General features: G+C 43.7%; 2 long non-coding RNA genes across 3 annotated transcripts in view; both read right to left on the reverse strand.

The window, feature by feature from the left end:
• The window catches only part of LOC118082406 (uncharacterized), a 58,324-nt gene extending 53,423 nt beyond the window's left edge, over window positions 1-4,901 (reverse strand). Inside the window, exons 1-3 of one of the 2 annotated variants that reach the window (XR_015948875.1) lie at window positions 4,762-4,901; window positions 2,764-2,943; window positions 41-138 (exon numbers count right to left, since the gene is read on the reverse strand). This is a non-coding gene — a long non-coding RNA (uncharacterized LOC118082406). Of the gene's footprint in view, window positions 1-40; window positions 139-2,763; window positions 2,944-4,761 lie in introns of those variants that run through there. The other variant, XR_015948876.1, reaches the window with a different exon arrangement.
• Window positions 4,902-6,296: 1,395 nt separating this feature from the next.
• On the reverse strand, window positions 6,297-7,871 carry LOC148686193 (uncharacterized). The gene is made up of 2 exons (XR_015948877.1): window positions 7,786-7,871; window positions 6,297-6,618 (listed from the first exon to the last, which is right to left on the reverse strand). It is a non-coding gene; the product is annotated as an uncharacterized LOC148686193 (long non-coding RNA).
• Between the last annotated feature and the right edge of the window lie 14,618 nt (window positions 7,872-22,489).

Below are 22,489 nucleotides of genomic sequence, written 5' to 3' on the forward strand. Positions count from 1 at the left end.
TATTCCTCTCCCTGTTTGCCCTATAATATTTAATTTCCACCTTTCATTGGTGTATCAGTTTGATGTCCTCCAGAGATTTTGGGCTACAACTCCCATCATCCCTGTCCATTGGCTGATGGGCACTGAAGTTTGAAACATCTGAAAGACACCAAGTTGAAGAAAGTTTATTGGGGAAATAATGCACCAGCTTAGCCTCTATAATATAGTCTATATATTTTTTATAAAAAAAATATCAAACTAGCATCATATTGGGAAATTTTATCTTCTGCTGATTTTTCTAAATTAATAACTCTTATATATACAGTGGTACCTCGCAAGACGAATGCCCTGCAAGACGAATTTTTCACAAGACGAATGCGTCTTGCGATCTGATGGTGACTTGCAAGACGAATTCGTTTTGCGGAAAATTCATCTTGCGAATCGCGGTTTCCCATAGGAATGCATTGAAATTTAAGCAATGTGTTCCTATGGGCAAAAAAAAGAAAGAAATTTCAATGCATTCCTATGGGAAACTGCGATTCGCAAGATGAATTTTTCGCAAAACGAATTGACTCACGGAATGAATTAAATTCGTCTTGCAAGGCACCACTGTATAAAAAAGAGGAAGGATATAATCGGAGCAGTCTGTTGCATTTTGTCGACCTCAGCTTGAGAGTTGATTTAACATTAGCAGTATACAGAGCATACACACACACACACACACACACACAGAGAGAGAGAGAGAGAGAGAGAGAGAGAGAGAGAGAGAGAGAGAGAGAGAGAGAGAGGAAAAATATCATAGAGTCTGAATCCTGAATTCCAGTTTAATTCAAAACGACTTGGCAGAAAATCTCTAGGCCCCCAAATGCTATTATAAAGCACTGCATTCTCATTAAAGGTCTGAGTCTCTCTTCCCGCCCCCCGCCCCGAGGGCAGGCTCCTCGTGAGGCCGTCCCTCTGGCATAACATGTGACAGACCTAATCTGTCTTCACTTGGACAGCACTGCAGATATGCAAACCCAGGTGGCACTAATAGGTTTATGGAATTGGATACAGTATGTTACACTGTGAGAAATTCCCATAGATCAATTCTGCAGTGAAGGTTAACCGACAAACAAGGGACCGTAATATTCTCCCCTCCCCTCCCTCTCTCCCTTTTCATGGGCCTGCTAACAATTTTATGCTTTTAAAAATAAAAGCAGGGAGATTCTCCCGTTCTTGAATAGGGTGGGGGTGGGGATTAAATTTGCTAGCTTTGGTGTGTGCATATACAGAAATTCAGAGAGGGAGGCAAATCCTGCTTTCAGGTATTGTAATTCTGGGACACATTTGCCTCCCAGTTAAGTTGACTAGCAATACAACTGTTCTCTCTGTTCTCTATGATTGCTGGAAAGGGATAGATAGGGTCACTTGGAAATCTCCCCCCTTTCAGAGAGGAATCGTGATTTTTGCTGCTGTTCAATGGCACAGGATTCTACAGAGAACAAAAAGGCTGGTACAGTGGAACCTCGGTTTATGAACACCTCGGTTTATGAATTTTCAGTCTACGAACGCCGTGGACCCATCTGGAACGGATTCATTCACTTTCCATTACTTTTAATGGGAAAGTTCTCTTCAGTTTATGAACACTTCAGTTTATGAACAGACTTCCGGAACCAATTACACCCATGCTTCGGGTTAAGTACGCTTCAGGTTGAGTACTCTGCGGACCCATCTGGAACGGATTAATCCACTTTCCATTACTTTCAATGGGAAAGTTCGCTTCAGTTTATGAACGCTTCAGTTTATGAACAGACTTCCGGAATCAATTGTGTTCATAAACCAAGGTACCACTGTAGTCACATTCTACTACAATGCAGGCCATCTCCTGTGCCAGGAAGGCCCCCGAAAAGCAGGGAACAGCGAGATCTTCTTATTTATGCACGTGTGTAAGAGAGAGGGAGGGAGTGGGTGGTGGACTATGTAGGATGACATCATATAGGAAAGGGCCATAGCTCAATGGCTTTGCATTTGGAAGGTTCCAGGTTCAGTTTCTGGAATCTCCCTCTGAAACCCTGGAGAGCCAATTGCCACTTGGCACAGAAAGCACTGCACAAAATAAACAAGTGCTCTGCCTCATTATAAGGCGGCTATGTTTCATTGTGGTGATCACCACATATGGATTGGTGCTTTCTATACATGGCTAATGTGGGGGCATTGTTAGTGTGAAACCACAGAATCACAGGACTGTAGGGTTGGAAGTTGACCCCCAAGGGGTCATCTAGTCCAACCCCCTGAACACAAGAATCACAGCTGAAGAATCCCTGGCAGATGGCTATCCAACCTCTATTTAAAAACCTCCATTGATGAAGAGTCCACCACCTTTCAAGGTGGTCCATTCCAGTGTTGAACAGCTCTTACCATCAGAAAGTTCTTCCTAACATTTAGTCAGGATCTCCTTTCTTGTAATGTGACTCCACTGGTCAGATCCTACCCTCTGGAGTAGCAGAAAACAAACTACCATATGGCACTCCTTTAAATACCTGAAGATGGCGATCTCAGTGGTCAACTAAGCCCCCCTAGATCATTTTCACATGCACAGCTGTCAAGCCAGGTGTCCCCCACCCTACATTTGTGCATCTGGTTATTCCTGCCTACGTGAAGAAGGAAGAGTTAGCACATTATTATTATTATTATTATTATTATTATTATTATTATTATTATTATTATTATTATTACCCTAGCCACTCTGGGCAGATTCCAACATATATAAAAACATTATAAAACATTACACGGTTGTATTACCTCCTTGACATCTGATACCAGGGTGGGTGCCACTACTAAGAAGGCCCTGTAGCTTCACTTTTCACCATGAGGGAAACACCAGAAGGCCCTCGGTGCTGGATCTCAGTGTCCCGGCTGAACAATAGGAATGGAGATGTTCCTTCAGCTATCTTGTCTCTTATTCTTGTGCTTTTTTCTTTGCTGTGGGAAGTACCGAAGATCATGACTGTGCTATGCTAGTTTGAGATCAATGTAACAGCAGCTGGCACAGAACTGTAGGCTTAGCCTGCCTGTTTATCCTCATGTAAACTCAGATGACATCAATAAGAGACCCTCAGACAAAGGCAACAGGTGAACAATATATGAAACACCTCAGTGGGAAATCTGAACGAGGGCCTTATCTAATTAAAGAGGGCATTGCCATGATTACCTGAATATCAGTCTAATTATTATTGGAAAATGCATATTCACAGTGGAGGGTTTTAGGCTAAAGAGTTGATGAGCTGATCATTTGCGGTCATTTAAAAATCCCAAGGCACCCTTTGTATGATGAGTGGTTTTAATCTCAGTATCTTGGCTGGTTTCCAAACATTGGTAATAAATTACATTCCTCTCTTCCTAAATTCCCTGTATTTTACCCCAGAGATGGACAAACTTCCACTGACAGACGAAGGCTTTCATCCACATGAATTGCAAACCTTTAATATTGGTGTTGGGGGAAATGCAAAAAAAAAATCTTCATAGCTTTGGGGAGATGGGGGGAGGGTAGCAACTCAATAGTCGAGGAGTTCTTCAATTTAGTGTGGGAGTTCCAAACTGAGCATAAAGTTTACACTCTCCACAATCATTGCCCTGTTTATTTAAATAGAAAAAAGTTGTTCTACACACAGGTATATTTGCATACAATATTGACCTGCCCCCTCTACTGGAGTTAATGAGGCAGCTTCTCCAGAGACAGAGAGGAGATATGATACCCATTTTCAAATATCTACACCTATCAAAATCTCCTTTCTTGTAACTTGAATCCATTGGTTCGGGTCCCATCCTCCAGAGCAGGAGAAAACAAACTTGCTCCATCTTTCATTTGACAGCCCTTTAGATATTTGAAAATGGGTATCATATCTCCTCTCTGTCTCTTCTTATCCAGGCTAAAGATACCCAGCTCTTTCGACTGTTCCTCATAAGGCTTGTTTTCCAGACCCCTGATCATCCTGATCACCCTCCTCTGCGCATATTCTAGCTGAGGCATGTACAACAGGTAGATCGTGATCTACCGGTAGATCACTGGACGTCTGTGGTAGATCACTGGTAGATCATTGGCTCCCCCCAAAGAAGCTGAACAACTGTGGCTGCCCTTAAAAAAGCTCAACGATTTACCTCCCCCCTGAAAAAACTCAACAACTTTGACCCGGACCCGAAAAACGGCCTTCCTCAGTCCTAAAAATAGCTCAACAACTTTGACCTGAACCCCAAAAAAGGGGGTAGATCACTGCCAGTTTTTAACTCTGTGAGTAGATTGCAGTCTCTTGGGAGTTGGCCACCCCTGTTCTAGTTTGTCGACCTCCTTCTTAAATTGTGGCACCCAGAACTGGACACAATTCTCCAGGTGTGGTCTGACCAAGACTCTTTAAAAGATTTCAATGGACAGGTCACCTGACACATGGGCAGAACAGTAAGACTGTGGTTTTCAGTTTTCTAGTACACAAGGGCATGAGAAAAGCGGGAAAGATGGGTTCTCAAAAGAAGTGAAGAACCCGCTGTGGCAATAACTGTTGAAGGGGACTGTCTTTCTTCATCCCTAGTTACACTTTGAGAATGGCTGAACAATGAAGACAGTTTCCCTCTTTCAAAGCTATCAATGCCACTGTTGGAGGATGTCCTTTTCTTTTAAAAAAAATGAGTGGGGAGGACAAAATTAAAATGTGGGGGAAACAACAAGTGACTATGCCGCCATTCAAGGATTGTTATTAATCTGAGAGATAACTAAAGAGACCGCAGTGTCACAAGTTTCCCGCTCACCCAATTTCCCACAAGATGGAACACACTACCCAGTCCTGCCACAAGGCCGAGACAATCACTTCTGGCTGTAAATTCTCCGTTTTGTCATTCCACAGAAGGGAATGTGACCACCAGCTTCAGCCAAAAGACATGTGCCTCTTCTGTAGAAAAACAATTTAAGGTCGTTCAGTCCTATTACCAAGAGGAAGCAGGAGAAAATGATAAAAAGATTAAGGAGGCAATGTGAAAACGCCGAGCGCTAATGTAAAGACTTCATAACAGGGTGTAACAGCTACAACTACCGTACTCAGAGACTGAAGGGTCCCTGCCATCCTGGATCATGAACTTCTCTTACACAATTTTCCTTCCATTGTGATGCCTCGGCCACTTTGAAAGCCTACTCATCTTCACATTCGAAGGATGGCATATGGGAAGAGGGAAGTGGGACAACGAGCTCAGAATAACTTATGTGGCAGCAACTGATGCAAGATGGAAGTCTCACATAGAGAGGTCGTTATTTCCCCCACCAGGTTGTCCTGCAACCGGCGCCTCAGGAAAATATTTGTGGGACTTTGCCACAGCTGCTGTTTCTGCCCTCTGGTAACTTATCACTGGCAGCTTTGCTCTGAAAAACACCTTTGGTTTCAATCTTCTGAGGCATGGTCTACACCAGGAATAGGGAAACCTCTGTGATTTTCAGCACAACAAGCCCTATTTATGACACCCCACTCAAGAGAGCGTACAGCCACACAACGAAACACCAAATTGCCAAGAGGGGTGCGAGTCGGAACAGAATGTAATGGGAACAGTCAAATGGCCTACTAAGAACTAGATTTGCTGTGAGGGAATTCTATGAGCGATGACAGATGTTGTGGGGCATAGAAGCTGCCTCAGTATGATTGTATTTCATTTCCTGTAGGATTTGGGGGTCCTTCTGAATTAAAAGCAGGATAGGGATCAAATGAGCAATAACAAAATTGGCTGTTCAATGTATCAGGGCGCTATCACCTCATTTACTTGTGTGTGTGTGTGTGTGTGTGTGTGTAAGGGGGGGAGTGAATTTACATAGCTGCCAAGTCTCCCGTATTCCCCGGGAAACCCCCGTTTTTCCAGCTGTTCCCAGCCGGAAAAAACGGATTTTTTTTGTTTTCCCCCGGTTTATTCTGGTGCAGTGGCCATTTTGGAATTGGGCGGAGCATGCTCAGAAGCGACTTTTGATGCTGCTGTGCCCAGTTCCAAAATGGCTGCAGCGCGACTCCTGGTGCGACGGCCATTTTGGAACTGGGCACAGCAGCATCAAAAGTCACTTCTGAGCATGCTCCACCCAGTTCCAAAATGGTGGCAGCGCTACTTCCGGTCCGGTCCCTTATTTCTCAGGCTGGAACTTGGCAGGTATGAATTTAGCATGAGGCCTATGGAGGAGAAGTTGTTGATTTCTAGTCTCTTTTGTGTGGAGATGAACAACGTGAATTAGATTTTAGGATAAGAAAGATTTACCTTAAAAGCAGAAACAAAACAGCAATAGCTAAGGAACAAGCAAGAATAGACTAAAACCATCCCAAGCAAAAGGTATGTTTTTATTTTTCTTACTGGGGTGCCATCTTGATTTTTCTCCTCAAACACCACAATGTCTTGGACCCATCTGTGGATATCTGGAGGTACCCTTGCATCATAACCCTGTGCTAGCCCTCTGCAGATAAACAATCTCCGCCAATTTGATCCATCTCTCTCGGAAAGATGCTGACAGAGAACATTAAACAAAACATCAGAAGAAGAAAAGGCAACTGAAGAAAAAAGACAAGCTTGCTTCACATCAGCATCAATTGGCCATGCTCCTTTGACACTTTCTTATTTTCTAACAAGCAAGTCATGGGGTTTCTTGAAAAGAAAAAGAAAAAGAAAGATTAGTTATTTTAATGTATTTTCAATGAACAAATGAAGCAATGAATTCTGACTTTCCATGTCACTGTTGCCACACACTTCAATTTATGCATCAGAAGCTCTCTCTTTTTTCCGATTTGTGTGAGAAGGATGGCGCAGAACGACATCCATAGTCTCTGCTTCCAATCCTACAGAAAGATCACAAGTCTGTGGGTCAGGTGAGACCCCTGTCTGGACTGAATGAGACCCCCTATCTGAAATCCCGGAGAGCTATAGCCAGTCAGTATATAGAGACAATATGGAGATAGATGAACCAGCGGCCTCACTTAGTATTCCAGTCGTCTTATTTATTTTATTTAACAAAACTAATATGCTGTCAATAAACCTCTAAGTGGCTGCATGTTCAGATGAAGGTGGTCTGACTGCAGCCTAAATTGGGGACCCCAATCACACAGCCTACACATGTTCTCTCTCTGCTTGGGAGCCTTAGGGTGCAGAGTGAATTTCATTAAGCTCAATGGGGATTGCTTCTAGTAGACAAGTATAGGACTGCACTCATCAAAATGCGCTGATCTGAGAGGCAGGGAGAGCATGCATAACCCCAATGCCACGGCATTGTGATGTGCAGAGAGCCCGACTGCTAGTATTTTCAAAGTATTTTGCTTCAGTGCAATGAATCTGGCAAACTGAAGATGCCACTACCAAAACAGGCTAGCAGAGTCCAGCTCTATACAGTGGTACCTCGGTTTAAGTACACAATTGGTTCCGGAAGTCTGTACTTAACCTGAAGCGTACTTAACATGAAGTGAACTTTCCCATTGAAAGTAATGGAAAGTGGATTAATCTGTTCCAGACGGGTCCGCGGAGTACTCAACCTGAAGCGTACTTAACCCAAAGGATGAGTGTAATTAGTTCTGGAAGTCCGTACTTAACCTGAAGCGTACTTAACCTGAAGCGAACTTTCCCATTGAAAGTAATGGAAAGTGGATTAATCCGTTCCAGACAGGTCCGCGGAGTACTTAAACTGAAAGTACTCAAACCGAAGCGTACTTAAACCAAGGTATGACTGTATAAGAAGATGCAAAATAAATATTTGCAGCTTTAAAAAACAGTATTTATGCAAAAGTGTTACTCAATAAGCTTTTTATCAGTAGTAGTTCTTACTGTCATGGTGATGTCCACATTCCAAAACAGGAAGGCTCATGAGAATTATAAAGCCACTATTTAAATTTTCCACAATGTCCCTGATGCCACATCTCTCTGTGATATTGTGGGAGATTAAAACAGCCCCTATGAGTGGAGGGTATTCAATGTGCTTTTTCAGAATGTGCAAACTGATCTGCAGTGAGTTTCACAAAGTCAGGAGGAAGTGTGAAACAGAAAGAGGTGTGGAATAAGCCAAGTCACCATCCTACGGGATGACACCCAACCACCTTTGTCTCTGAGTAATTTCCCCCCACTGACCTTTACGTCTCAGAAGGGACAATTGTGAAAAGCAAATATTTGGGTCAGATTTGTTCCAAGGACTTAAGATGCCTTGCTTTGCTTTCTGTATTGTTCACTCAAGCTTTTATCAACATAATCTGATGGAACATGAAAGCTTCACAAAGGTTCAGACTGTGCCAGATTTGGTAAGGATTTTATCGGAAAATGGAAGAAGACAATGGCGTGTAACCAGTAAGGTAAGCAGAATGAACACAGGTATCTATTTCCTAAAGGTAGTCTGATTCTAGCAAGATATTTCCCGCCCAGACTTTCCATTTAAGGGAAGAGTTAGGGCACCCACATGGGTGGGCTCTGGATATGTGGGACCCTTAGCCCTCCATATCCATCTCCTATGTCAGTGCTTCCTGGGTAAACTTCATGCTTAGCACCCTCAAATGTTGTTCGAGCCAACCACACAAGCCAGAATGACTTGGGTTGCCATATTTCAAAAAAGTGAAAATCTGGGTTTTTATGGGGGGCAAATCCCAGCTATATCTGGGAAATTCCAGGTGTATGGCAGCCCTAAGAATGACCAATGGTCAGGGATGACAGGAGAAAGTTTGACCTCCGAGTACCCATGCATTACCTTAGCCTTTCCATCCCATTTTCTCTGGACCCTGAAGTTGGGGGTCAAAGGCATGCCAGTCTTTAAAAAGGTATATATTTTTTAAATTCTGAATTGATACACCCTAGACAGTACTCACAGTTCTTAAACCTACAAATGAGAAATCGGTTCCTCCCTGGAAACTGACACCCTGTGTTGTGGGTGGGTAAGATTGGTCAGCCACAACAGCTGATTGGTAGGTCCCTCAATGTTGGGGTTCAATCTGGCCAATGGGCACAGTCCAAATGGATCGAGGGACCTATATATTTGCATGCACGTGACCCAGAGATTCATCTTTCGGCGTGTGCATTCAGAACACCAACCCACCTCTCCCTACTTTTAGGGCTTTGTTGTGCTTGACCTTGCTATGCCGTCATGTGTCATCTGTCATTGGGACAGGGGCACGGCAGGAATTTTCCCCACTTGGCTGATTGGCTGGTGCCATATGGGTTTCGCCTGCCGCGTAGCAAATCATCACAACTTGTAAGGTTGCGGATAGGCTCTGGTTCAGGTGATAGGGATGGGAGAACGCTCTCGCCATCCCTATGTGAAGGGTATTCCGTTAAAGGTATCCAGGGACTCTATGGTTTGGTCAACCCTGTGAGGGGGTTGTGCCCATGCCAGAGTCCAGGGGGACATCTGGGTGGTGGACATAACCTGTTCCCGGCTTTCCGCCTATCCAGGTGTTCACCCTTGGCTGACGTATGCTGGTGCCCTGGGTCAGCGCTATCTGCAAGGGTGCAGGGAGCTAGTCGAACCAGAGCCTATGCAACCACTCACTTTCTGTAATCAATAAAGTTGTGGCCAAATTCTGCCAAAAACCCAACCAAAATTTGAGTCATGTGTGAATTTATTTAGGGAGGAGGTCTCTGGGTCTGAACACGCAAAGTTCCAACATTTCATTTGAGCTTTCATAATCAAACCAAACAGATGTGTAAGGTACAAATAGGATTATGATTATTATTTATTTATTTATTATTACCTACTGCACACTTGACACCAGCGTCACAACAGCAACACCAGTGACTAAAGCATGAAAAATAGGGACCTGGTTTCATATAAATGAATTTGAAAATGAAAGGTTTAAAATTGTAGAGAAAGGAAAATTAGTGCATTTCCCCACCTCCCCACACCGACCTCCCGATATAGTCTTAAGGGGCCAGATATGAAGTCCTACACATTATTTTATAATAGAAAATGATACATTTTTTATTTTAAAAAAATCAAATTTTAAAATTTTATGCATAATGATTTCATTTGACATCTACAAGCCACCATCATAAACATTTAAATACTCATATAATCATAGCCATATTCTCTTTGCAGCTACTTGGGAGACATTTTACAGAAGTCCCTACTCATTATGTGCATTAACGTCAATTAGGTGAACCACCATAAAAGGAAGTGACATTTTGAGAAAATACACAGAAGCCTAAATTAATAACACGGGCTACAATACAGCTTGAGTTAGCAGCATAGTACTGTACATGAAGCCCATTGGAAAGGATCAGAGGGCACTGCCTTGTACTGAGTTAGTCCATTGGCCCAGCTCAATAGTACCAACACAGGCTGGCAGCAGCTCTCCAAGGTATTCCCCAGCTTTACCTGGGAATGGACCTGGGACTTGTGTTCTACCTCTGACCCTTTCGATGGGAGAGATTCAAGCATATAGAACATAGAATTGTAGAGTTGGAAGGGACCCTAAGGCATCCCCAACCTGCGGCCCTCCAGATGTTTTCACCTACAACTCCCATGATCCCTAGCTAACAGGACCAGTGGTCAGGGATGATGGGAATTATAGTCCAAAACATCTGGAGGGCCGAAGGTTGGGGATGCCTGATCTAGACCAACCCCCCGCAATGCAGGAATATGCAGCCGTCCCATACAGGGATCGAACCTGCAACCGTGGCGTTATCAGCACCATGCTCTAACCAGCTGAGCTATCCAGGCTTGTTTAGCTCTTCCTTTTTTTTATTAGTGGGACTTTAAAGTGCACAATTCTAGCCGCATCACACTGAAATATTAAATTAACCTACAAAATGTTGTAGGCTGATCCAGCCTCAGAGAGGCACAAAGGGAAGGCTAGCTAGATGTATTGATATTATTTTGTGCCCTGGGCCTTATTCCTGACATGTTGTGAATGATACTTGAATTGCTTATTACAGGCAACAACTATTATTATTCTTGTTTATTCGATATATAACCTGCCCTTCCTCCACAAGAAGTCTAGGGCATCACGCAGAGCAACTATAGGTTAGGGAAGAGAGACAACCTCATCCCTAAATGATAGTGGGGGGGGGGCTGTCCCCCACATTTTTTTTCCAATGCATTCCACTCCCTCCCACTTTGTTCCCTCTGATTTTCACTCATGTTCCCAACATTCCTGTCTTTTTTCCCGTTCTTTCTGCGTTGGTTTCCCTGCCTGCCTGTTCCTGTTTTCTCTTGGTTTCTGAAAGTCCAAGGGCATGTGAGGGGCAAACTGCTTGTGCAGTAAGAGAGGGGCAAGAGAGAATAAACCCTGCATTGAAAGCTAGGGCTTCAACTTTTCCTTGATCTCACTGTTGAGTAGCCCTTGCTTGTCCACCCAGCTGTAAACGGATGCTTAATCCACTGGGATTAGGAAATCAAAAGGCGACTTCACGCGGTGAGCCTCAGTATACTGCCATGTGTTCTGCTACAAAGTCGTAGAAACTGTCTACCTTAAAACAAACCTACCTCATGATCTGGAAGCATTGACCTTTGGTCTGATGATATAAGGAAGAGCACGTACATTTCACAGTAAATATATTCACATGGGAAGTCACGTCATCTAAAGGCTGCAATCCTAAATGCTTACTGTTTAGTTTGCAATCTGTTTATTAGCCTGCAACAACGCCTTTGGACTTCAACCCAAGATCTTACACGTTTTTAAATATCAAGAGCCTTCGGTTCATCAGTTTTAATGGGTCTACCCTTGAGTGTGACATGTGGGTGGGTGTAGATTATTGCCCTGCCTTCAACCCACATCAACTGTTTTCAGTTCCTCCTGCTGTGCGGCACCCAAGGCCAGTCCAAATACGTCTTTATGGTTGTTTACAAGCCATCTCGAATCACCCTCGGTTTCTACAGCTTTCTGGAACAGCTTTCCTCTCCTCAGCTACGCCCTGCTCTGAATTATTCTCATTTCCTTCATACGTACTATTTCAGTGCAGGACCCCAAAGGCGAATGGGAATGTTCTTTTAAACATTTTCACCGAGGCAATTTTGTAATAGTAAACAAGCAAGATACTTTTGCTGTCACCGCAAAAGCTACCCACCATGGCCTTGCAGACAGTCCTTGCATTCCAGCTCAGCTCTGAATTTACTAGCAACTTCAAAACAATCCAGCCTTGAACCATTCGAAGAGTCCCCATTTATATGGGTTTTGAAAAATGTCAGCCGAGCCCTTGTCTGGTATCGCCCAAGAATGCCAGTCTTTCTATTACGAGTAGCCTTTACTCATTTCCAGGAAAGTAGCCATGTTAGGGCCCTTCCACATAAGAGGTTGATTGTGGAATTAATTGGTGTCACTCAGGGACTTGAGTTTCTTGCACCATCTAAATGATGCCGCCACCTCAAGATGCCAGTCTTTACTTAAAATAAAAAAAAACTGCCTCTGAAAATTGTAAGAATTACCACCCCTTCTCCATGCACGCACACACAACTGTCAAGGCTGGAAAAAGTCCAAGACAAGGACTTCAGCATAATGCATGAGTTAACAGTCATTCCATCATCTCAGCTATATTGTTCTATGAGCTGTCAAGACTAGACCATCCAAGTGTTCCTATTTCCCAGTGACAGTCTCGGATTTACAGAAGCTGTCCCAGTTTCTGATTTCATCCCATAATGTCCCGCTTTTCCTTAGGAAGTCCCTATTTTCATCAGAGAAATGTTGGGGGGCATTGTGTTGTGTGACACCCCCCCCCAAATCAAGGAGATCAGTAACTTTACAACCTTTAAAAGACAATTGAAGGCAGCCCTGTATAGGGAAGGTTTTTTTAATGTTTAAAGGTAAAAGTAAAGGTACCCCTGACGGTTAGGTCCAGTCGCAGACGACTCTGGGGTATGTAAGACTCAGGAGACATAACTGAAAACCTGATGGTCTCTGGCACATATGCATGCTTGCCGACAACATTAAAGAAAGAAACCTCAGTAGCTCTCCAAAAAAGCAAAATTAAAACCCTCCCAAAACACCTCTCCAGCATTTTAGCGGTGGCACGCACCAGGGATAATGACTGCTCTTAGTAAATAAGGACAGTTGGGACATATGTCAAATAGCATTTCAATATACACGTCATCTCACCCTTAAAAACAACAACAAACATTTCATTTGGTTTTCATGAGCAATTTACATTTCAGTTGAAGTTTCTGAAGAGGAGCCCTTTGGCACAGAATTTGCAAGAGAAACGCTGCAAAAGGTATTTCTCCCTCTCAGGGAACAGAGGTACAGGAGCCTTCTCTGTTCTGCCACTCCAGAGACATATGTTCTGCTATCCCACCAGTTATGAAGTGATTATTAGAGTGGCACAAACAGATATTTTTTTTAAACTAAGTGAAGGTGCTATTTTCTCAGGTTCTGCGAGAACACACACACTAATTTTTACCCATCCAATCTGTTCTCTAGGAGCTCAATGTCCGCAGGGTTTATGAGGCCATCTTAGGTGTTGGAGTTTTAGCAACTTTTATAGGGTGCTACCTAACAGTATAAGTTTGAGGGGTAGGGGGAGAAGAAGTGGAAGAGAACAATACAAGTTTAAAAGTCTGTGGGGGAAACAATTTAAAAACGAATTTGAAGTTATTCACCCAGACTTTGCCTTGATAACAATACAAAGCAAGCCATGCTTTAAAAGACAACTCTCTGAGGAAACCATGAATGGTCAACTGAAGCAGGGCCTCTGATTTATTATTTCAGATACAGTGGTATCTGTTGACGAACATTTCGGTTTTCGAACACCCTAAACCCGGAAGTGAATGCTTCGGTTTTCGAACACGTCTCGGAAGTCGAACATGCCACACGGCTTCTGCATTGAGTTTTCCGTACTGAGGCTTCCATATTGAGTTTTCAGTTTTCGAACGTTTCAGAACTCAAACCATCTTCAGGAACGGACTGCATTTGAAAACCGAGGTACCACACTGTATTTGTATAAACCTTAATATTCAGAATTTCTAAACAGTGTGTCTAAAATCATTTTTTATAAGAAATATGTTGATTGAGAATTTTTGACATAAATTACAGTAAGAATCAGACTAGTGTACAGAACAAGAATAGAAAAAGCAAGAGGAGAAAGAGAAAGAGAGAGAAAAAGAGAAAAAACTGTAAGGCCCTTTATCATATTTATCCTATCATTTAACCACACGCAGAGAGGCAGACTCTCCCATCTCCCACCTGTGAGCCTATTTCTTCTCCCTGAGAGACCCTTTCTTTGCACCCTTTCATGCCAGGACCCCCCCCCCCCTTCTCTCTCCGACTGTCCCCTTACCGTGCATGTCCTCTTCAGTCCAATTTAAAGGACTCCTCCCACCCACCCAAAAAAGCTTTTTAAAATAAATGTTTAATACAGAGAATATGAACAATTAAAATTCATCATGGGAAAGGACCCACCAACTGTTAATGGGTTTCACATTGACCAAATGAATTAAACAACTATGAATTAAGAAGCTGTAGAAGGGGTTAAAGGGCTTGTTTTGTTTCTATGCGATCGGGTAGTTTACGAAGGCGCAAGTAAATAATAATTTTAAAAGTTGGCAACACCATTTTTAAATGCATGCTTTGACCTGTCACAAAGGTTTGGTTGCAGTGGTTAACAACAGTGTCCTATAGCTATAAGATCACCACAAACCACCTTTCTCTGGACACCCCATAATTTGTAAATTTGGTGCATGGACACACACACCCCTTCAGAAATATTAGAAAGGAATCTGTTCTTTAAATGGGCATTGGAAAAAGTCTCTCAAAGTTCTCAGAGGCGCTACTGCACCATATTTGATGAGCAGTAGGGTGCACCTTCCGGGGGAAATGTGCCCCAAATTGATTTTTCACTGGGTCACAGAGTTTAAAGTCTTGTCGTTTGCTCATTTTTGTCTCCAGAGATAGGACAAAAGTTGTTCCGGGGCAGGGGGACACGCACACCCAACTTTCTGACTTTTTAAGAAAACAGTGTCAGTGCATCTGACAACCGTCTATAGAATGAAACATCCTCTCTGCTAGAGGAAAAAGTATTAAACCAATGTTTCCAGAAATAGGTATTGGTTTGCACTGAGACAAATATACTTACCACTTCCTAATAAAGAATGTGCAAGGAGCCAATCTCTCTCTCTTCTGTTGAAACACCTCCGCACCATCTTCTTAGAAAATGTAACCACATGTGCTATCAAGCTTCTTGAACTGGGGTTTTAAATACAGTGACGGAGCGGTAAATTCTGAAGTGTAGAAGCTCGTCGTGACGCCCCCATAGCCACGTTCCCAAAGAGAGTCCAAAAGATGCAGGCAGCTGCGTTGATCCAAATACACACACACACACAAATATACACCCACCAAAAAGCAGCAGTACGTAGCATAATAGGATCAGCTCACAATCACAGAATAGATGTTTATAGAAGAAATTCAGCTCGAAAGACAAATGGAGCTTTAACAAAAGCTGAAATGAAACCTTTTGATTTTAATTAGAAATGGAGACAATCTTGCAGAGCGGTGTTGCCATTTAAACGGATAACCTGAAGTAGGGACCCCATCAAAGGAAAGGAAAAGGTATCTAGCCTCTGCATTAATGTTTTCCTCATTCTCTGGCTTCCCTCTATTCCGAAATTTACTAGACTAGTCTAGCAAACTGCTGTGACTGCGAGAAGGATCCAGCAGAAATACTTTTCATGAAGGTCATGCTGTGGGCACATTTAGCATTCTTAGCTAACAAACGCTGGGCTCTTCCTAAGCCCCCAGCATGCTTGCTGAAGACGAGAGCCCATGAAGTTATTAGCTGCTATCACTGATCAATGACCAGTGGTGGTACAGTGGTGGAGACTTAGGCAGACATAAACCTTGAGATTGTTCAATGGGAGTTTCTACATCAGCATGATGCCTGAGGATCCCCCGGGACCCTCTTGAAATGGCTGGAAGTTATTGTGTGTGACACTGGCGTTGGAGAGAATGGCCTGCTAATCTAGGCACTGTGAAAGCAGAGCCCCAAACAACAGAATAGGCAATTTGTCCCAGAAACTATTTGGACGGGTGCTGCAATATCAGCCCATCATTTACTGAACTTCATAAAGGTAAAAAATGAAATGAAATGCAGCATTATAGCCACAGAGAGTTTCCTGCCTCAGAGCAACTTGTTCTATTAGCAATTCTAGGGAGATTTTGGAGCGGTTCACAGGCAGACAGTGGCCATGTGCATAAAGTCAATATGTTTGTGGAGGGTCAGTTCCAACAGCCAAGTGGACATGTGGTCAAGAACAAGGGTTGCTGCCACAATCCCACTCCTTCATTTGTGTTCAGTGTGCCTACAGTCAATGCTTTAAAAAGGCTTAGCATGTGCACCTTTAAAATACTGTGATGAGCTTGTGGGTGCTAGACTTTTCCTAAATCCCTAGGACCAATAGGTGCTAGAATTCAATTAAGCTTGGGTGTCAAAAGCTAATTGGGAGAGGCTAGTCTCCTGTGTGAGATGATAGCTAAACCTGTGTGTATTTGGGCTGTGTGTTAAGCCTTTTTAACCCTCCAGAATTAGCATGTGTGAAAAGCTAACTTCCCAAACTGTGTATTAGGCACTTCTAAATCTTAGGGAATCAACATGGGTTAAGAACTAATCAAGGCAGATTAATTTCCTTGTAGGTGGTTGCCTGGAGGTAATGACCCATCAGCACACAGCAATGACATATGTGTAAATAAACCATATGCCATTAAGACATCAGTCTCTGCTGTGCCTCACTTTCCAAAAGGAAACATAGACCCTGGTAGGCGTGCCTGGTACCACTGGAATCTCACACTGTTGCTGATATTGGGGTGGCATGTAACAATACTTTTGCGGGAAATTTATTGTACTTAATTTCACTTCCCCCAGTAACTTTAGAAATATTTCTGCCAAAGCAAACATTTTTGACTGAAATTTACGTGTTGTAAAAATCTGAGGAATAATATGCATGGTCCTTGATTTCAGACATTGAACAGTGGAACTAAACTTGTTCTCTTGGAAGTCTGTAAGAAAACAGCACTGTGCTTTGATGCCTGAGAGCACACAGGCGCTGAACAGGAGCTCACCATCACCGATATTAAGCAAGTGCAATGTCTCTGGTGGGTTCTTTCCTCCTCAGTCTGCCAGGACTTTATATACAGAACAGCCTGGCCTACAAAGGATGCTTAGCCAGTCTTGAATTCTCAGATTGCTGAAAGAAACAAGAATTGGAATATTGAGTAGGAGGGGGGGGCAACCCACCACGCTGTTTCACTGTGTGTGTCCTCTGTGCAATAAGAAGGGGGCAAAACATCTTTGCAAATTCAACGGAGCTATGATACATGTACATCCTATCTTGTCAAAAAATGTTCAGCAGTTTGTGTGTATGTGTGTTTGCAGGAGATTGCTAGAGAGAGATCTGTCTCCGCACCGTTTAACGTGCTTTGCTGTTGAAGCAGCAGATATCCTTGATTAATAACAAAAGGGTTTTCTCTTTCTCCCCCCCCCCCGCCTCTTAGGGATCAGGATCGTTTCCCACCCTCTGTATGCAAACCCAGCAACACAAACTGTGTCCATTAGCATTTCAAGGAACTTCCTATTAAAGAGCGGCAATAAAGCTCCTCTCCGTGGGTAAAATCCATTTTGTCCTCTCTGGTGACATCTGTTCTAACTTCTCAAGCCAAAAAGGAAACCAGATAATGCCACAGAGCCTTTTGATTTACTGTATTGGCACTTGCAGCAATGTGTCGAACTCTTAAGGCATGTAACCCTAGTGGACGTACATGGCTGTGTCAATGGGAACATCTGCATATTCCCACCACATAGTGTGAACGGAAGGAATTCCAGAACTCCCTTCCCCGGCTTTTCACACTTCACATTTCCATTCTTGCTTGGTCTGCTGTTGGACAAAATGCATTTTAAAACACCACCACTTTTGCTGTGTACAGTGGAACCTCGGTTTGGGACCGCCTCCGTTTACGAAGAACTCGGAGAGTGACCGCTGCGGACCCGGAAGTATTTACATCAGGGTTCCGCGCGCGCAGATGCGCAGAAGTGCTCTATCAGCGCTTCGCGCACGCGCAGAAGCATACCTTCGGGGAGCGACAAACTCGGGGAGCGACCGGCTCCCCGGAACAGATCGTCGTCGTAAACCGAGGTACCACTGTATAGGCTGCTGGTGGTTTTCATACCCTCCAACATTTATCCGATGAAAATAGGGACATCTATTATTATTATTATTATTATTATTATTATTATTATTATTATCTGACTGGGTTGCCCCAATCACTCTGGATGGCTTATAAAAACATAATAAAACAATAAACATTTAGAAAAAACACTTCTCTATACAGGGCTGCATTCAGATGTCTTCTAAATGTTGTATAGTTACTTATCTCCTTGGCTTGGGGGGGTTGCATAACTCCATACCATCCAACATTTCTCTGATGAAAATATGGGTGCCCTACCATGCCCCTCTACCATTTCTCCAATGAAAGCAGGGACGTCCTGAGGAAAAGGGGGACATTATGGGATCAAATCAGAAACTGAGACGGCTTCTGAAAATCAGGGACTGTCCCTGGAAAACAGGGACACTTGGAGGGGCTGGCTCTGAACCCCTCTTTCCCCACAAGTTGGCTTTCATTCATAAGACAATAAATAATAATAGTCAAGCAGACGATCAGCCCAGATGACCAATTACCAAATGGTAACTTGCTACAATACGTATGCAGATTTTACAAAATGTTGGACTTGAATGGTAGCCTGCACCGACCCAGAATTATTATTTTTCTTGGTGTGGGGGGCGGGGGCAGAGAGACATGGGAACCTTGGTATTTATACTTCAGTTACAGACGCCCGAACAATGCAGGATGAAAGACCAAATTTAAAAGGTGCAGGATTCTTACTCCTTTATACCATCTGTGTTGTATAGGCCTTAGCTCTTTTACATTGGTCATCCTGGGAACAAAAAGCTGAAAGCAGATTCCAGCAGTTTTTCCATTCACTATTCATTCAGAGGTTCATCAGCTCCATATGGATTCAGCCAACTGCTGTGTTAAATCAGAGGCCTTTCCCAGAATTGACATGGTAATGAAGTCATGGTATTGCTTGCAGAAAAGGCCTCTGAAGGTATTCTACTCTTCAACAAACCCAGCCTTTTCACCCTATTCAGTCCCCAAAATAGACTCAAACCATTCCAACATCTGTGAACTGGGTTCTGGCCTTTGGGTGAACGATAGGTTTTATGACACCAACATGTTTTAAGCACTGGTTAACAAGATTCCTACATGGTCCTGGGAAAACGCAACAGATTCCAATGTATGGGGCACTTGCTAATATGTACTGCATCCCCTTTTTATTCATTTGCACTCAAAAAACATATTTTAAACCTCGCACTTGATCTGTCACCAGAGATCTTCGGTGTGAGTCTTATAAACATTGTCTTTGCTAAGGAACACTCTGAGGGTTGTTGTTTTTTAAAAAAAAATCAAAGCTGCCAAATAGTTTAAAGGACAAATAGTTTGAATGACGTTCTAATAGCTAATGAACCAGTGCCCTTTAATCAAGTTGCAAAAAAAGTTTGAATTCAGACTGATCAAGCATAAGGGAAATACATGATTCCGTAGTACACTATCTGCAGATCAGGCAGACCCTGATCAAGAGATAGTGATTATTAGCTTGTGAAAGGACATTTCTGCTTCTCCATCACCCGCTGGATTAGTAGCGGCACATGCAAAAGCCACATGTGCAAAACCATGTGCAATGCATGTGGTCCACAATGCTAGATCTCTCCCAAGAGTCAAGCAGATGCCTGGGTCTTAAGGCACTCGGGATTTTAAAAGGTGAGCACCAGCACTTTTGAACCGAGCCCAAATACTATGCAACAATTGCAAAAATGCAAATGTAACATACAGACAGCTGCAAATTATGACAACTGCTTACTGCTGCACAAGAAAGGGCTAATAAGCACAGACGTGTCTCTCCCCCCACCCCACCCCCACTTCTTTTTCTTTGCTTTTACAAAGTCAGTGAGAGGTTGGGAGGAAACGCTCTGGCATTCATGAAAGGAAAGACACATGCACACAGGTGTGGTCGACAGATGGATCTTGCATAGTAGATTACTCAGAAAAGTTTACTTCCCATGATGTAATTCTACTGCCTGAACATTAAGATGACAACTGCTGAGTCACACAGAACTGGCCAGTCCCATGTGATCCTGCGCTTGCAAATTCTTTAAAGTTTAAAGTACAACCAGATAGAAAACTCAAAAGAACTTTGCTTTAGAAACACCAGCAAGGGACAGAAGAGGTGGTCTGCGTGTCACATTAAACCACTGTTTGCTTAAAAGCAGCCTTGGCTTCCCCAACTGTGGTTTGCTTGAAAGAAACAAATCACAAATGCTGTGTCATGCACAATGCTAAGCCAACCTCTGTTTCTCCTCCTCATCCACCTTACTTTCTGGTATAGCGCAAGCAGGAGCAGGGAAGGAGCAAATCAGGACACTGCTCTCACACATTATACTAAAAATTAAAATAAATATGACATCTCAACCTGGTCTCTGTCTTAAACATCATGAATTATACTGTATAGCTGTTTTCCTTATTAAAAGAGGAGAGGAGAGAGGGAGAGAAATGAATTACATATCACAGACAACAATTGAATAGTACATAGATTTACCCTGCATAGTTAAGCATTCAAAACAATTCTGCAAATTTTTGTGCGGACCACATAAAGGTTGTCTGCAATAAAGGGTGTTTCTTTTTTTAATGTGAATAGCTGGCTCTGGTAAATCTGCCCCTCATTTCTCAAACACTTATGTTTAGTTGAGGTGGCCATGACAAAACAAATAGTTAAGATAAGCATCAGTGGGACACATTAGCTCAGTTGGTTAGAGCAGGCATCCCCAAACTGCGGCCCTCCAGATGTTTTGGCCTACAACTCCCATGATCCCTAGCTAACAGGACCAGTGGTCAGGGATGATGGGAATTGTAGTCCAAAACATCTGGAGGGCCGAAGTTTGGGGATGCGTGGGTTAGAGCGTGGTGCTGGCAATGCCAAGGTTGCAGGTTCGATCCCCGTATGGGACAGCTACGTATTCCTGGACTAGATGGTCCGCAGGGTCCCTTCCAACTCTATGATTCCAAGAGAGGCACATTTCTGAGTCCCACCCCACCCCCACCCCAAAAAAACCCATAATTTCAGATACAATAGTGCATTTGCTCTTTGCTCTCGACATTCATTGGGTTAGGCACCCAATTAGCACTGAATTTCGGAATACTCATTCCTGGCTTTGGTGCCAAGAAAATCGTGATGAAGGGCGAGTAAAGATATTGGGTCTACAGCAGGAGATTCTTTCGTGCAGTCTTGGTGTGTGAGGCAAGAGCAAACCTTCTCAACCATAGTTTGTTAAGGGGCTTAAGAAATATGTATCCTATGGTACAATGTTGGCTGAATTTTCTTTCTAGTGTTAATAATGCTGCCTTTACATAGCTTTAAAAAAAAATGCCACTGCCGTATTTGGAATAAGTGAATCAGCCAACTGAGGGCATCAGAGACTGTTTAAGTCCCATACAATAGTCTGGGAGCTTAGCTTCTTTCAGCAGCTATATTTTAAACATGAACCAACCAAATGACTTTTGTTGCTGTGCCCCAACTTTTACCTCTGGCTGTACTCATCAATGCAAAGTGGCCCCTGAAAGGCTGATCAGGAAGGAATGTGGCCCTCAGGACGAACATTTCCTCACCCCTACTCTAACCCGGTTCCTGAGAGGGAAAGCAGGAGCCTCCATTATGCCACCTGCCCATGAACCATGTTGCAGATGGCATCATGGGCATACCCAGGATCAAAACTAGGGGGGGCAAGGGGAGGGGCCACAAAGTGGGCGGGAACGGCGAACTCGCGCTCCGCCGGGCTGTGCCCCTCCCTAGAAGCAGGGCTGGTGGGCGGAGGCGGAGCCCAGCCCAGCGGAGCGCGAGTTCGCCGTTCCCGCCCACTGCGCCGCGCTCCCTGGTTCCCCGCCGCGCTTGGCCTTGCCTGAGGGCGCACCGGGGAGCTGGAGGGAGGGTGCGGCGCGGCGGGAATGGCGAACTCGCGCTCCGCCGGGCTGTGCTCCGCCTCTGCCCACCAGCCCTGCTTCTAGAGTAGGGCAGCTGCCCTAACTTGCCCCGTGGTGGGTACGCCCTTGGATGGCATTGTATGACATCTTCACACATCACAAGAGGGGAACACAGTGTGGATGTGAAACATGAGCGTGGCATCCCGATGGTTGGTTTCCTATTAACTGTCGGAAGAGAGAACGAGATTCCTGTGTCCTCGCCCACATCCTTGAGAAGAAACCAGGATCTTCCTTGTCATCACCAGTTTTCATAGCCTTTGTCAATATGTAAAAACTTTACAGGCTCCTTTGATAAACAGCAAGGCAGCTCTTTCATAGAGTGTTGCAAGTTTCCAGGGATTAGGGTGAGCAATTCTCCTATTGTTGTTGAAAGCTGCCAGCAGTCATACTCAACGTTAGTCAACTGGTCCAAGCACATTGCAGAGCAGGAACTGGGATAGAGTGGTTTGATCACAAAGAACCCAAATAGAGGATGAAAG

The sequence above is a fragment of the Zootoca vivipara genome, chromosome 3 (assembly GCF_965207765.1).
Source record: "Zootoca vivipara chromosome 3, rZooViv2.hap1.1, whole genome shotgun sequence".
NCBI classification, from domain to species: Eukaryota; Metazoa; Chordata; class Lepidosauria; order Squamata; family Lacertidae; genus Zootoca; species Zootoca vivipara.